Source organism: Physeter macrocephalus, chromosome 7, assembly GCF_002837175.3.
Source record: "Physeter macrocephalus isolate SW-GA chromosome 7, ASM283717v5, whole genome shotgun sequence".
NCBI classification, from domain to species: Eukaryota; Metazoa; Chordata; class Mammalia; order Artiodactyla; family Physeteridae; genus Physeter; species Physeter macrocephalus.
The window spans coordinates 141,765,584-141,781,560 of NC_041220.1; positions in this window are offsets into that span (position 1 = coordinate 141,765,584).

Sequence of the window (15,977 nt, forward strand, 5' to 3'; positions counted from 1 at the left end):
TGTGGAAACCGAGGCCCAGAGTCACCCCACAGGGCTGGGGCGGGGCCGGATGGGAGGCTCTGGGACTCCTGGTCCAGTGCTCTTTCTGTAGCACTTTCCTGTCCACCCCTCCCCCCATGCTGCTGTCCCCATCTCTCAGCTCGCACATAAAATGTTAATACCCTCACTTATTCTTTAAAAATTAATTTTGAGATATTTTGTGCACTGCCTCCATCACAGTCGGAAGCCGTTTATTTAATCTCAAGTGGCAGGGCACCAGACAGCTGCCGTGATTGGTTACAATTCCTGGGACCCCACGGGCTGTTTCGGAGCTGCTGCTGGAGGTGGATCTGCAGCTCCTCCGGAAGCACGTGGCCCGTGCTGCCCCGAAGCCCTTCCCAGAGCAGCAGCCGTTGCCTCCGTGGAAGACACGCGGAGACCCAGCAAGACCAGACGCGATGCCTCAGGGCGGAGTCTGCGGGGACACTGCAGCGCCCGTCGGCCACCCCCATGAAGACCCCGTCTCAGAGGGGCCTCCCCAGGTTCCCTCGGCCCACTTGAGGGCTTCCCAGCAGGTTGAACTTTGCGACTTGGATGCTTCGTGCGTGACCCTGGGGGTCACCTGTCATTTTGCTGCAGCCTGGATTTGGGGTGCAGCCCAGAGGGGCTGGGGGATGGCGTGTCGATCTGCTGGGGAGAAAGTCCAGCCACCGCCGTGCCAGCGCCGCCTGCCCGAGCCTCTCCTCGCACGGTCAGCAGCTTTGTCCTCGAGAAGCAGCCATCCCGCGGGGGCGGAGGTCCGTGCAGTTGACCAGGCAGCTGTCACATGACCCAGGAGCACGACTCCCAGCCGGAGTGTGGCGGGGGTGTGTATCCATCTGCCAGGGCCGGGGAACGAAGTGCCTCAGACTGGGTGGTATAAACCAGTGGTCCTCAACCTCTTTGGCGCCAGGGACCGGTTCCGTGGAAGACAGTTTTTCCCCGGGTTGCGAGCGGTGGTTCAGGCGGTAATGGGAGTGATGGGGAGCGATGGGGGACGGCAGGTGAAGCTTCGCTCGCTCACCTGCTTCTCACCTCCTGCCGTGCGGCCCGGTTCCCAGCAGGCCGTGGACCGGTATCGGTCCATGGCTCAGGGGGTGGGGACCCGTGGTTTAAACTACAGACATTTACTGTCTCCTGGCTCTGGAGGCAGAAGTCTGAGATCAGTGGCGGGGCTGAGCGGGCTCCTTCGGAGGCTAGAAGAATCTGTCCCAGCCTCTCCCCGAGCTGTCGGGGGTTTGCTGGCAAACTTTGGGGTTCCTTGGCTTGTACACGCATCGCCCTGGTCTCTGCCTTCATCTTCATGTGGCCTTCTCCCTGTGTGCCTGTGTCTAAATGTCCCCTTTTTATAAGGACACCAGTCATATTGGATTAGGACCCACCCTAATGACCTTATTTTAACTTGATCACCTTGGTAAAGACCCTGTCTCCAAATTAGGTCACGTTCTGTGGAACCGGGGGTTAGGGCTCTAATATGAGTTTCAACCCGTAACAGGAGAAAGCCCAAAAACCAGCTCAGACTTTTCCATATTTGTAAATTTGGGGGTTGGGAAGTCTTGGGATGAGTGTCTCCTAAAGGCCAAGGGTCTAAGAGCAAAGATGTGGAGGGAGGAGCCACCCTGGGCTGAGGCCAAGTGGCAGCTAGCAACTGCCAGGGGCAGTTACTCCCATTCTACAGATGGGCAGCCTGAGGCTCGGTGAGGCGAAGGGCCTGGCCAGGGCCAGAGATGACACAACCCGGATTCTAACCCGGTTCTGACTTGGACATGAGCGTGGGGGCAGCTGGTAACAGGGCTGAAGGAGGGAGGAGCGGGGCAGGACCCACGGAGCAGCTTAGGACCGAGACAGACCTGGGTGGTCACGGAGGGCACGCGGTGCAAGGGGGGCCTTCGGAGCAGAGTTGCCCGTTGGGCTGTACGTTAGGCTGCCACCTACAACGGGCCCACGGGGCCCCAGGAACCGTGTCAGTCCTGCCACGCTGCGTCTCTGTGACCCAGAAATGCCTGCAAGATTGATTGGGGCCCCTATCCTCATGCGATAGGCGTGGAGACTGGGGCTGGAAGGCAGATCGACAATGCCCGGGGCCCCACGGTTAGTAAGAGGCCGGGTCGGGACTCGAACCCGAGACCCACATGGCACTTCCCGCACTGGAGTGTGAATGTGCTCACCGGTGCTGTCGTGGTCAGGGAGGCTGGGGTGGGGGCGGTTTGCCGGGACTGCGTGGTTCTCAGGTCCCAGGCGGACAGGGACAGTCGCCTGAGCTGCGGCAGCGTTTCTGCATCTCCTCGTGTTGGTGGGAGAGGCCCGGCTCTCAGCCTGCGCCTGACCTGAAAGATGCCAGGTTCCCCCCTTGGAAAGGTTCCTCCCGCGTGGGTTTCATGAATCTGTTCAGTCTCTGCGACCTTCCTCACTCCCTGCTGGGTCTGAAGGCGACGTCTTCCCGATGAAACAGATGCGATTATCCCTCTGCAGGCTCGCTCTCAGGCCCGTGGTACCTGCACACCTTTCCCCTCCAGCCCCGTGGGTGTCAATGCCGCGGGGCCTGGCCGCAGGCCCAACTCGGGGCCAGAAGTGAGGTAGAGGCCAGGCAAGGAAGAGGCGAATGTGTCTCTCAACAGGAAAAGTGGGGTCCCACGGACGTTCAGTGACACCCCCTATTCCCATCCTGAGCTCAGGACCAGGTGAGCAGTAAGACGCAGGAGGCAAACATCAGAGATCAAATGGCAGCTTTATTATTGTCAAGGGTGGCTGCGAGGATGCGGTTTTAGGTCTGTAGCCGAGAGGACTTGCTCCTCTCTCACCCCTGAACCCCGTCACTAGACAGTGGCAGCCCTCAACCCTCCTGCTTGGCCAGAGAAGCTGGAACAAACCCAGCCTGTAGGCCACAGCCATAAGCAGCAAAGAAGCATGAGGGGCAAGGAGGAAGTGGTCCCACATCCCAGAAAGGAAAGTCACGCACAGCCTGGGAGGGGTGGTCTTGTTGACTGCTGGGTCACAGACCCTAGCTCCTTGCCTGGCACAGCGTCTGCACACAGGAAATGTTTGTTGAATGGAAACATGTCAGTGGCGTGGGCTTGACCCCTGAGAGCATTTGTGGAAACCGGTGAATTCTCCCAGCCTCTAGCTGTTCCTTCCTCTGGAGTGTCCTTCCCCCGGCTACCTGTCCAAGGCCCCTCCTCCAGGAAGCCTTCCTGGTTCTGCAGATGGTTCTGTGTCTGAGCGTAGTGCACGGTGGCTTTCAGAAAGCTTTCTCTGGGCTGGGGACGGGCAGAACCAAGTGCTCATCGTTCACAAGTGGTCTGTGGCCAGAGCACTGAGACCCAACGCTTGTCTGTCGCTCTGGGTGCCCCAGACTCTAGGCAGTACTTTCTGTTCCCCCGTCAGGGCTGCTCCACCTGCAGACCGGGCCGTCCTGCAGGTCCCTGCACTCAGGCTCCTGCTCTGGGCTCCACACTCAGGGGAGCCCCACACGTGGGAGGGCCCAGCGTTTAGTTTACGCGGCTGTGGCCATCTTGACGTTCTTAATCATTTTTTAACAAGAGGCCCTGCATCTTCATTTTATATCGGGCCTCACAAGCTCTGCAGCCGGCCCTGGATGGGTCCAATGGGGCTGTGTGACTGCCTTCACTTCTTTGGTCTTCCTTCAGCGAACAAGAGCCAGGCGCAGCGTGTGGTGGTGATGCGTGGAAGAGGCTGTCTCGCAGGCCAAGCTGTGTCCCGGTGTCCTTGGAGCTGAGGGTCTGAAAGGGCAGTGCGGGGTGCCTGCAAGGACCCTGGCTCAGCCCCCTCGGCATTCCGGCGCGGAGCACCCAGAGCAGGCCTTGCGAGGCTTTTCTCATCCTCCCTTTTCCAGACTTCCCTCCCTGCCGGATTTCTAAAGCCTGGGTAATGAAGTGTCCCCTGTAAAATTTCATATAAAGTAATCTGCCTTAAAGAATGGCCCGAGCTGGGTAATGGACCGCTGATGTGGGCAGTAACGATAACGCTTGTTAACTAACCCTCGGAGCTGCGAGCAGGAAGACAGAACCGATGTGACACGTTCAGTCGTAAATTGCAGTTGCCAGGGCAGGAAGAAGACGCAGTGACCTTGAAGGTGGAGACGCCTGCTGCCTGGGGCGCCAGCCTGGCGGTGGAGGGGCCCGTGGGCGCGTGAGGTGGATGCTGCGGACAGGTGCGGACAGGTGTGGGAAAGCGAAGGTGGGGATGGGAGCGGAAGGACGTTTGACCACCACTGTGAGCACCCTCTGCCGAGGCTGCTCTTCCCGTCACGCGACTCTGCCGTTAGGACAGAGTGACCCTGCACCTGAGAAAGCCAAGGGTCCGGCCCAGGATCGCCTGGCTAAGAGGAGAGCGCCAGGCGTGAGCCCGGTCGGACCGTGCCGTTTGCAGGGTCAGTGGAGAGCACGGTCGAGAGCGCAGGTTTCAAAGGGATTCGGATGGTCTGGGCGGTTCTGAGTGGCAGTGAGCTGTGTGATGCTGCACCTGGGACTTTGCCACCAGAGGGCCTCGGTTGGGCCCCCAGCCTGTCCACTCGCTCAGCTGAGTGACACAGACGGAAGCAGGTGACACAGCTGAGCCTCAGCCTCGGCATACGTAAGGTAGACATAGCAGTCCCGACACCTGGGACGGGGCAGGTGTAATCTGGCACGTGGCCGCCACAGCCCTGTGCCTGGCACGGGAAGGGTGCCCATGAGTCTTTCTTCCTTTCTCCCTCTGCAGAAGGACTTGACCTCCATCAGTGGCAGGCGGTACAGCACAGAGAATGAGGCCTCCGCCTCCGGCTGCAGAGCCCGGAGTGGCTGTTTCTACCTGGGTGACCCTGGGCACCTTTCCCCAACCTTCCTGCCTCAGTTTCCCCATCTGGAAAATAGGGCTAATAATACTAGTACCTATGTCCCTCGTGTTTGGAGGATTCAGTGAGTCAGAACACAGAATATTCAAAATGGAAGCTTCTCTCCACTCACAAAGCGCCTTGCCTTGTCACACCTGTGTCCCCGAGAGGGGCGGACAGGTCTTGTTGGGGGGATCGTGAGGTTTCCAGGAGCAGCGACTGGTTCGAGGCCTGCCTCTGGGAAGTGTCACTGCCAGCAACCTGCGAGTGGCCCTCTGTGAAGTCTGTACCTGAACAGTCGCTGGGACTTGATCAACGACCGGGCCAGTGAGATTGCTCTCACCCGCCCCCAACCTGGGGGTGGGGTGGGATCTGAGGTCTCAGTGAGCTCTCTCTGCCGAGTCCCCATTCGCCGGGCCCTCAGAGTAGAGGCTGAGTGTCCTCCAGGGGACACTGGGCCCCCAGGAGGCTGGGCCTGGCTTATCGCATGGAACCTTGTAGAAATGGAGGAAAACCAGGCGACTTGCCCAGCACCCCCAGGCCTTTACTGCTGCTGCTGGCCGGAAGGAGAAGGTTAGACAGGGTCAGGGTCAGGGTCAGGGTCAGGGTCAGGGTTAGGGTGCCGTTCTGTTATAGCAGGGGTCCGCCCTAGTCAGCTGGGGGTCAGAACAGCCCTAGTGGATGCACCAGATGGCAGCACCCCTCCCACAGGGCTGGGGGCAGCAAGGAGGAGGCAGACGACTGAGACAGGTATCCCCCCTCAACTCTCCTTGCACCGGGAAAAGGCGGAGCAGTCTGGGTGGTCCCTGCCACCCGTCGGGCCGAGGGGGAAGCTTGAAGTGAGGGGCAGAAATGTGCCCTTGCCCAGCCAGCCCTTTCCAGACGGGGGCAGGAGGTAGGGAGGGGGCACCGTGCCGGATGAGAAGTTGGGAGAATGGGTTCTGGTTTGGAAGTGAGGCAGACGCTGCAAAGCTGATAAAAAGCCCCTTCCGCTTACACCCGACTCATCGTTTATCTGCACAAACAGCCGTTCAGCACCATTTTCTGTGAGGAGCCCGGCTGAACCGGGGTGAGGCCCAGGATTCTGGGGGGGTCGAGGGCTTCGGAAGCTTGAGGCTCTGCCTTCCAGCTCCGAGGGCCACGCAGAGCCCGCATCACGCCGACACTGTGGGAGGGGACGGCATGGTGGTCCTCCTTTCCGAGGCCCCTCCAAGCTGCTCTTGGCTCCCGGGAGGGCCGGGGACCTCCTCTGCCCTCCTTTGTGGTCCCTGGCTGGGAGAGTAGGCTGTGACTCTTCTCCAGGGATTTGGATGGATTCGATGGGGATGGGTGGGGATTTTATCTTGTGATAAAAATGTCCCTTATACCGTGTCGGGGCCTGATTTTCCGAAGAGAGCTTGGGAGCTGCAGAAGCATGTTCCAGAGAGCAGAGACTGTGGTATTTATTTCTGCTTGGCGTCTGTTTTGAAATCTTAAAACTTCATAGCGTGTGGCACAGGAAAAGTTGAGTTGTGCTGTGCTCATAAGACCAATACAAAGCCTGCAAAACAGATTAAATATGATTTCAGGACAGCAGAACTTGTCTCTTTATTTAGAATCGTGCATGACGTTGTTGGAAGGAGCTGCTGGAGCTTTGCCAGTAGCTCCATCAATTTACAGTCCTCCCCAGTGATGGGTGGCGACTTGGGGCTATGCTGACTGCCCCTCCGGTACTCTGTCCAGGAGGATTTGTTGGAAATTGCTGTGTGCTCCAGCAGTGCCACTGGCCAGCTGTGTGTCCTTAGGCAAGTCCCAAGACCTCTCCACGTCTCAGTTTCCCATCTTTGAGATGCAATGACCATAAAAACCTCTGACTGTGTCTCTTTTCTGCTTAAAACCTTCAAGTGATGGCTTATTGCATTTGAGGTGAACCTAAGCATATTGACAAAGCCACAAGACTCAGCCTTCTCCCCTACCCCATGCTTCAGTTTCTGGAGTGTCACCACATCCCCCATCCTTTCTCATCTCTGGGTTTCTACTCTAGCTGGTTCCTCTGCCTGGAACACTTTCTTCCTCTTCTTCCTGCTATCCTTTCTCTGCCCAGTTCCTTCTCTTTCTTCAAGGTCAATCTAGCTAAAAGTTTATCATTTCTAGTTATTTTCTTCAAGAACCATCTTTTGGTTTCATCGATTTCTTTCTATTGCTTTTCTGTCATCTATTTCATTTATTTCTGCCCCTATCTTTATTATTTCCTTCCTTCTTCTTACTTTGGGTTTGATTTTCTCTTCTTTTTCTAGCTTCTTGAGGTGGAGCTTAGATGGTTGATTTTAGATTTTTCTTCCTTTCTAATATAAACGGTTAAAGCTAAAAATTTTCCTTTTCACATTGCTTTAGCTGCATCCCATATATTATGATGTGTTGTGCTTCAATTTCATTCACTTCAAGATCTTTTCCAATTTCCCTTGTGATTTCCTCTTTGATCCATTGGTGTTTAGAAGTATGTTATTTACTTTGCAATCTTTGAGGGTTTCCTAAATTTCTTTCTGTTGTGATCTCTAATTCAGTCCCATTGTGGTCAGAGAACATATTTTGTACGGTTGCAATCCTTTTATACTTATTGAAGCTTGTTTTACAGCCTAGCATATGAGAGAATATTCCCTGTGCCCTAGAAAAGACTGTTTTTTTCTGCTGGTGTTGGGTAGAGGGTTGGATAAATGCCAGTTAGGTTAAGTTGGTTGATAGTGTTGTTCAGGTCTTCTGTATCCTTACTGATCTTCTGTCTAGTTGTTCTAACTGTTACTGAAAATGGAGTATTGAAATCTCCAACTGTGATTGTTGAATTTACTTTTTCTCCTTTCAATTCTGACAGTTTTGCTTTATGTATATTGGGGCTGTGTTTTTAGGCGCATATACATTTGTACTTGTTATATCTTCCTGAAGGATTGACCTTTCTTATCCTTCAGCCTAACTTAAATGTCCCTTTTCCGGAGAGGTCTTCCCAGATCTCGATGGCACCAGTTTCCTCTGCCATGATTTCCTATGACTTCTTGTATTTTCCCCATCATAACCTTCACCGAACTGTATTATAATTGCTTGAAAGATCCATGGGGCCAGGGAGAATGTCAAACCTATTCAGTTCTTCATGCCCAGCACCTAACATAGAGCCTCTACATAGTCATAGGAGCTCTGGGGATATTTGCTGATCAAGTGAATAAGATCATGTCTGTGAGGATATATTTTATTAATATTGGTTATTATTATTCCTGTCATGCAGCATTGTCTTCACCTACAAACATGTGAAAAAAATTAGTGCTTGAGGACAGCTGTGGCCCAGTCCACCTAGGTGCCACATAAATGCTTCTTGAACAGAATTGAGTTAGGATAAAGCCTTTGTCCCGAGGGAAGCTGTCAGGGCAGCTCCTCCAAGTCTCCTGTGTTTGGGACCACTCAGTGTCACCTGTCTGAGGTGGAGCACCTGCCCCAGTCTCCCCCACTCTCTCTTTGGATTTGATTTGTCATTCGCTTGTCTGTTGATGTTGTCCATCTGTCTCTTTGCATGTGGTCTCCTTGGCAACCCTGGATCCATTTAAAGTGGACTTCTCATGTGCCATGCCTTGTATCAGCTATTGACAATGCAATGGTGAATAAGAATAAAAAGTACCTACTATGTGCCAGGCATTCTGCTGGGCCTTCTCTGTACCTGTTTCAGCCTCATGACAATCCAGTGAAATAGGGATTCCTGCAGCCCTTTGCAGATGAGGAATTCAAGGCCCAGGGAGGTTCAGCATTTTGCCCGAAGTCACACAGCACATAAGTGCAGAGCTGAAAAACTCACCAGAGTGGTTCCAAATCCCATGCTTATTTTCACTCTTTCCTTCTCCCCTGAGAGGTGAGGAATGCCAGTCTGATTCTGTGGGTGTGTGTGGACACTTTCCTCCCAGATCAAAGCGCCGTGTGTTTAAACCACAGCATCTAAAATGGAGATGAAAAATTACGTAGTAACAACATTTTAAGGCAAACTAACCTTGATAAGATCTTTAATGTCATGTATTAGACTATTTTCCCTTAGTAACGCATTAAAACTGTCAAACCCGATATGGTTGCACAATTAATGAGATTACACACGATGTAAATTTCAATTCATTATTACAGTGTCTGTGCTAATAGACTTGCAGTTAACACCCAGCAACCATGCTAGTTCAAAAGGACAACTTTTTGTGAACCACGTGAAATGAACAGGCCACAGTTTTGACGAACCGGAGTGAGGGTGATTTCTGCAATTGTCTAATGATGTCCTAAGATTAGCCATAAAGATGGAGTTAGTTGAGAGAGTCCTGCGTGTAAGACCAAGCAGCTGACCTGAGATCAGCTTGCCTCCCAGGGTTGCCCTTTTTGGAATTCCTGGGGGAATTATTCACCATTAACTGAGTGTCCGTCAGGCAGCTCATTATTCCAAAGCAAGAATTAGGAAATTGGAGTTCATTCCAAGAAAGCAAATCGTGTGAGGAAGTTCTTCTGTGAACTTGAGGAATAATAAAAGTAACTCGTATTTCTTGCGTTCTGACAACATGTCAGGCACTGAAATCAGATGTTCGTGGTGCATTCTTGTGTTCAGCTCCCCCGACCCCAGTAGCCTGGCTCCTTTATCAACCCCCACTTTGCAGTTGATGAAACTGAGGTTTCCAGATGCAGAGTAACTGGACCAAGTCACATGGCTGGTTGGGATCAGTTTTGAATCCTGTGTTTTTAACAGTTATCTTTTTCTGCCTTTTTGCTCTCAGAAAGTGAGCTATTATTAAAGGACAGGGTTTATATTGCTGGAATCACATTTGGAATATGATGCTAACATTCTCCTCGGTTCTAGACAGAGGATGCAGAGATCACACACCTCTCCATACATGTAATCTACCTACCCTACAGAGGAGAAACTCAATTTCATGGAACACCTCCCTCCTGTGCCAGTTAATAAGCTAGCGCTCCGAATACGCGAGATGCTTCATCCCGACGACAAGCTTTTGAGAGAGGAGTTGTTAGCGGGGAAGCTGAGGCCCAGGGGTGGCACGGCTGAGCGGCGTTGCTGGGACTCAAGTCCTCTTCCGTCTCACTCCAGCTCTCCTGCCCTTTCCTCTGTGCCTGGGGGAGCGAGGGCCGCGCTGCCTCGGTGACTCTTCTGGACAGCTGCAGATCGCCTGCACAGGTGTCTCAGCCTTTCTATTTTTTTTTTTTTTGCGGTACGCGGGCCTCTCCCTGTCGCGGCCCCTCCCGCTGCGGAGCACAGGCTCCGGACGCGCAGGCGCAGCGGCCACGGCTCGCGGGCCCAGCCGCTCCGCGGCACGTGGGATCCTCCCGGACCGGGGCGCGAACCCGCGTCCCCCGCATCGGCAGGCGGACCCCCAACCACTGCGCCACCAGGGAAGCCCAGCCTTTCTATTTTAAACACCCTGAGGGGGGCCCTTTGCAAAGCCACTGCACATCCCTTTGCCTTCCCCACATGCATTTAATCAACACGTTATCATTTTCTTGGATGCCTTGGCGGCAGAAATGTGTGGCAAGTTTTAAAAAGGGGGCTGGGGGCGCGTGAACCGAAGGTGGTACCTAGAGCTAGCAAAAGTACAATGGAAAGGGTATTTTCACGCATTTTTCTGCACTGCTGTAAATTGATCTTTAAGAAGCGCACTCACCCTGTGACTGGAGAATCCCACCCTGGGAATTTCTCTGAAGACGATGGATCATTCACAATCAGGAAGACACCTCACATGAAGATGTTCACATCAGTGTTATTTACGGCATCGACGATTAGGAGGCAATGTCGATGCCCTACCGTGGGGCTGTCCTTAAGTAAATCGGTTGACTTCTCGTGATGATCGGTGTTAAACAATTTCAAATGATCCTTTGAAGACCATACAATGGAAAAAGAGCTTATGATACATGGATAACGGGGTGCGTCCTTGGGCGGGTTCAGTAGGGTGTCGGTTGCCGAGCTTAGGAATTTGGACCCCCGATGTTGGATTGCAGACCCCCACCCCCAGCAGGCTGTGCGCTGCTGAAGGGTGGCGTGGCTGGACCTAGATTCTGGGTGGCCAGCTGAGTACCAGGGTGCGACTGGGCTCTGTGAGAGCGTGCTGAGCTGACGGAGCCGCCCAGGACGTTAGGTAGGCGTGTTTCAAAGGAGCACGCTGGCTGCTGGGTGGACCCAGCGGATGGTCGGGGGGATCCCGAAGGCCAGACCTGGGGAGGCAGGTGGGGGGGAGCCTGTGCCTAGCGTGGCCAGGTCCACCGGGAGGGCTGGGTGGTAGAGATTTTCACCAAGGCCACACGCAAGCCTATTGGCCACAATTGCTTTTTTCTTTTTTTTTAACATCTTTATTGGAGTATAATTGCTTTACAATGGTGTGTTAGTTTCTGCTGTATAACAAAGTGAATCAGCTGTACATATACATATATCCCCATATCTCCTCCCTCTCGCGTCTCCCTCCCACCCTCCCTATCCCACCCCTCTAGGTGGTCACAGAGCAGCGCGGGCTTCAGTAGTTGCGGCACGCGGGCTCTAGAGCGCAGGCTCAGTAGTTGTGGCGCACGGGCTTAGTTGCTCCACGGCATATGGGATCTCCCCAGACCAGGGCTCGAGCCCGTGTCCCCTGCGTTGGCAGGCGGATTCTTAACCGCTGCGCCACCGGGGAATGATTTTTTTTTTTAGATTCCATATATATTTTAATTGGCTCTGAGAAATTCACTGCTCTTATTGATTGATTGATTGATTGATTGATTGACTTTGGGCTGCGCTGTGTCTTCGTTGCTGCGTGCGGGCTTTCTCTAGTTGCGGCGAGCGGGGGCTGCTCTTCGTTGCAGTGCGCGGGCTTCTCATCGCGGTGGCTTCTCTTGTTGCGGAGCACGGGCTGTAGGCGCGCGGGCTTCAGTAGTTGCGGCACGCGGGCTCTAGAGCGCAGGCTCAGTAGTTGTGGCGCACGGGCTTAGTTGCTCCACGGCATATGGGATCTCCCCAGACCAGGGCTCGAGCCCGTGTCCCCTGCGTTGGCAGGCGGATTCTTAACCGCTGCGCCACCGGGGAAGCCCCGAAATTCACTGCCCTTAATTGCTACTGTAATCACTAATCTCCCTGTTAGAGTCGGGCTCACTTTGGAAGGTCCCCCGGGGGTCGGCTTCCTTCTTGTTTGCTGGGCGCAGTGGCTGTTCCTTGCACTCCTCTGGACACGGGGGCCCCCGCGGGCGCATCTTCCCTCGCTGTGTTGTCTGCGGGAGGGGGTGCGGGGGCACTGACGGGGGCCGGGCAGTGGCGGCAAGGGGGGCGGGCGTGCTCTGCCAGCCTGGGGCCTCCTGCGGTCCTGTCGGGGTGTCCCAGCCTGGAGTTTGCAAATCGGGTGCCCATAGTGTGCTCACGTGTACGTGTTGCCTGCCCCTCTCGGACCAGGTGGCCGGGAAGGACGGTGCGGGGCTAGCACACACAGCCCCCAACCACCCTTAGTCCCTCCCACAGCCCCCGGCCCGTTGGCTGCAGGGAGCCACCAGCTCTCTGCTGTTCCGGTCACCGTCACTCGCCGTGTAACTGTAAGCCCCGGACAGAGCATTTGCTGCTTCCTGACAGATCTTCATAAAACAGCACGACAGCGGCCTGCTCAGAATGTCACCCGGTCATCGGTGACGCCGGTGTTCTGGGTTGTCGCCTTGTTAACCATGTGGACGGTGGACCCTGGCCACCTTCACCTGCCCCACTGCCCACTGCACGCGGCCGGCACGTTCCCTCTCTCTGCTTTCCTTCCAGCTCTGTCCTGTCTCCCATCGTGTTCTCCAGCTCCGCTTCCCTTCGTTACGTCTCCGCCTGTCTCTCTGCTTTCCTTCTGTCTTTGGCTTATCTGCCTCTTCCCCCTTATCTCTGTCTGTCTGTCTGTCTTGTTCAAAGGGTCTGGACAGCAGTTCTGGCTGAATGAGCTTCTCTGGGGCCACAGAGGAAGGGACAACTCATGTTCCCCTGAGACGTCACGGAGGCCCCTGTCTGTCCGTCCGTACACCTTCCACCTGTCCTCTCTCCGACCCACCATGCACATCCGCCCGTCCACCCAACATTTCCTGAGCTTGCTCTGTGCCGGATGCTGGGACACAGTGACGGACAAGGCAGATGGAGTTAGTGGCTTCTTTTTCTGGGCTCCCTGAACCCTTCTGTGTATCCACGTCTCACAATCGTAATCACTTTTAAACTGTGAAATATTTGTGCAGCTCCGCCTCTCTCGCCAGACTTTGAATGCTTCCAGAGCTTGGGCTGGGTCTTTTTCTATGTCCTAATGCCCAGCACCTAGTACACAGGTACCTGGCATATCACAGCTTTCCATAAATTCTGGTGTGTAGATGTCTGCACTCGGGATCTGGAGGGTCCTGGAGTGGGACGTGCCTGGGAATCTCCGTGCAGACAGCCCTTGAAGGGTGCACAGGCCTTACCTGAAGCCCAGCCCTCTCTCTGTCCATTTCTGGAATCTTAAGCTTTTTTTTTTTGTGGTACGCGGGCCTCTCACTGCGGTGGCCTCTCCCGTGGCGGAGCACAGGCTCCGGACGCGCAGGCTCAGCGGCCGTGGCTCACGGGCCCTGCCGCTCCGCGGCACGTGGGACCTTCCCGGACCGGGGCACGAACCTGTGTCCCCTGCATTGGCAGGCGGACTCTCAACCACTGCGCCACCAGGGAAGCCCTGGAATCTTCAGCTTTGAGCAGCCACGTCTCTGCTCTTCAGGTGACAACATGCTTCTAGTGGCAGCTCCGTGCCATGTGAGCGGGGGCTAGAGTTCCTAGAGCCGCTACAGGCCTGGGCAGTGCTGGGCAGCAGCGAGGGGACAGCCCAGCCACCTGGGGTGAGGGGGGCAGCTGGAGGACACGCACACCTCTTGATCGGAAGGCAGACCTTGAACCCATCCACCCACGATAAAGCGAGGCCTGGTTTCTATTCGTGTGACCTCCGCAGAGGGCTCCGAGGGCATTTTACAAACCAGAGCAGGGAGGAAGCCTGCACCAATTAAATAGGAAAGCATGCCTGACATGGGTTGAAAGGCAAGCGAGGGAAGGAGCGAGGGGGTGAAAGACCCCCTGGACCCACAGCCCCTGGATCCTGGGGCTCACGTGGAAAACCTGAACTCCAAAGTACTTGAAAACCAGATTCGACCTCATTAATCAGCCAAACCACTGATTGACTCTTTTTACACAATGGGGAGGTTTATTGGCGGGGATGTCTGTTACCTCCGTATTAAATACGATGCGGCTTTTGTGAATATTTTGTTTATCCCAATCTCATCTTTTGTTTCCGAACAATATCAAGTGCTAGAAAAACACAAACATACACACACAAAAGAAACCCCACACTTTACTGACAGCACTCAATCTGTTCTGTTTATCTGTCCAGCTAACGGTGTTTTATTGGTTTGCCTAATTCCTGAGTTGTGGGAGGGACCCTGGGCTCGCGGCGAGGGACCCCGAGCTGGGCCCGGGAGCCACACTCATGAGAGGCCCTCTTCTGTCTCCCCTGTCCGCCTCAGACAGACCTTACAGGTAACCCCTTCATGCTCCTCTGGCTTGGCTGTGTCCCCCGGGCCCCCCCGGGGCCTCCCCCGGCCTCAGGGCACATCCCTCTGGTTTAGGACAATCTTAGAACATCTTTGGACAAACAACTCTGCCACACGGTCTCTGTCAGCCAGCGGAGGCTTTGCTGCTGTAACACAAATCCCCCTCAAAGTGAGCAGCTTTACACGCGAAGTGCTTACTTTTCTGTTCACGCAGCAACCAAGCGGGGCGGTCCTGGGGGGCTGGGGCTCCTGCAGGCAGGGACGCGGGGACCCAGGTGCCTTCACCCTGCGTCTCTGCTGGGTCCTCCATTCCCCCTGCGCGGGTGGGAAGGAGGGGGTCACACAGGGCTGCGGGGGCTCGTAGCAAGGGAGTGAAGGTCCAGCGGAGGCAGCTAGGAATGAAACCTGTCGGGGGCCTCCCATCGCAGGGAGCCTCGGGCTGAACGTTGGGGAAACCACCTTCCCATTCTTTCTGCCCCAGGGTTCAACTCAACTTCAGGGGAGACCGAAATGTGGTCTTGTGTGAGTCCTGGGGAGGAGGGAATGGCCTCTGGGAAACACCTAACACTTCTTTATCTGCAGCCAGTTCTTCTTGCCTGAGTGAGATTAAGAAATCAAGGGGCCTCGGCCAGCCAGCAGGGGCTGACGCGTCCTGCCCTGGGATCCGTCCAAGCCCCACACTCTCTCTGACCTCCGTTTCTCCCACCCTCCCTCTGGTCGTCCCCGGCCACTCCTGCCTTCTTTCTGTCAATTGGGTTGCCCAAGTTTGGATGTAGCTGCCTCAGGGCCTTTGCACTGACTTCCCCTGATTGGAACAGCCTGCATGTGGCTGGCTCCTTCCTGTAGGTCTCCAGTGTCGGTTCTTCAGCGGGTTTCTCATCAGACCACCCAGAGTAGGGCTGTCCCTGGCCCTCAGGGCCAGTCACCCTGCAGGGCTGGCCCCTTCTCTGCTGTTTCCCCCCTTAGCTTATCACCATCTGACGTAGCATGTATCTGGCTTATTTATTTGGTTTGTTTTTGTCTTGGCCCCAGTCTTAGTTTACTCGGGCTGCTATAGCAAAATACCACAGACGGAGGGGCTTAAACAACAGATATTTATTTCTTGCAGTTCTGGAGGCTGGAAGACGGGGGTCGAGGCGTTTTGGTTCTAGGGGAGGACCCTCTTCCTGGCTTGTTAACAGCTGTTGTCCTGCTATTTGCTGACAGAGCCTCCCCTCATCACATAGAGGGAGCTATCTCTCTGTCTTCCTCTTCTTATAAGGACACTAACCCCAGCAGGCATGCGGGCCCCACCCTTAGAACCTCATCTAACCCTAATCACCCCCAAAGGCCCCACCTCCTAATCCACCACATGCGGGGTTAGGGCTTCAGCAGATGTATTTTAGGGGGACACACACATTCAGTCCATAGCGGCCCCCTCTGCGCACACTGCGATGTGGACAGGAGGGGAGGGGCTGGTTGGTTCTGCTCAAAGCTACGTCTTCAGGGACTAAGGCAGCCCCTGGCACCGAGTGGCCCCTCAGGAATGTCTGCTGAATGAGCCGATGTGTCCGTGAATGAATGATCCCAGGGTTTCTGAGGACACCTC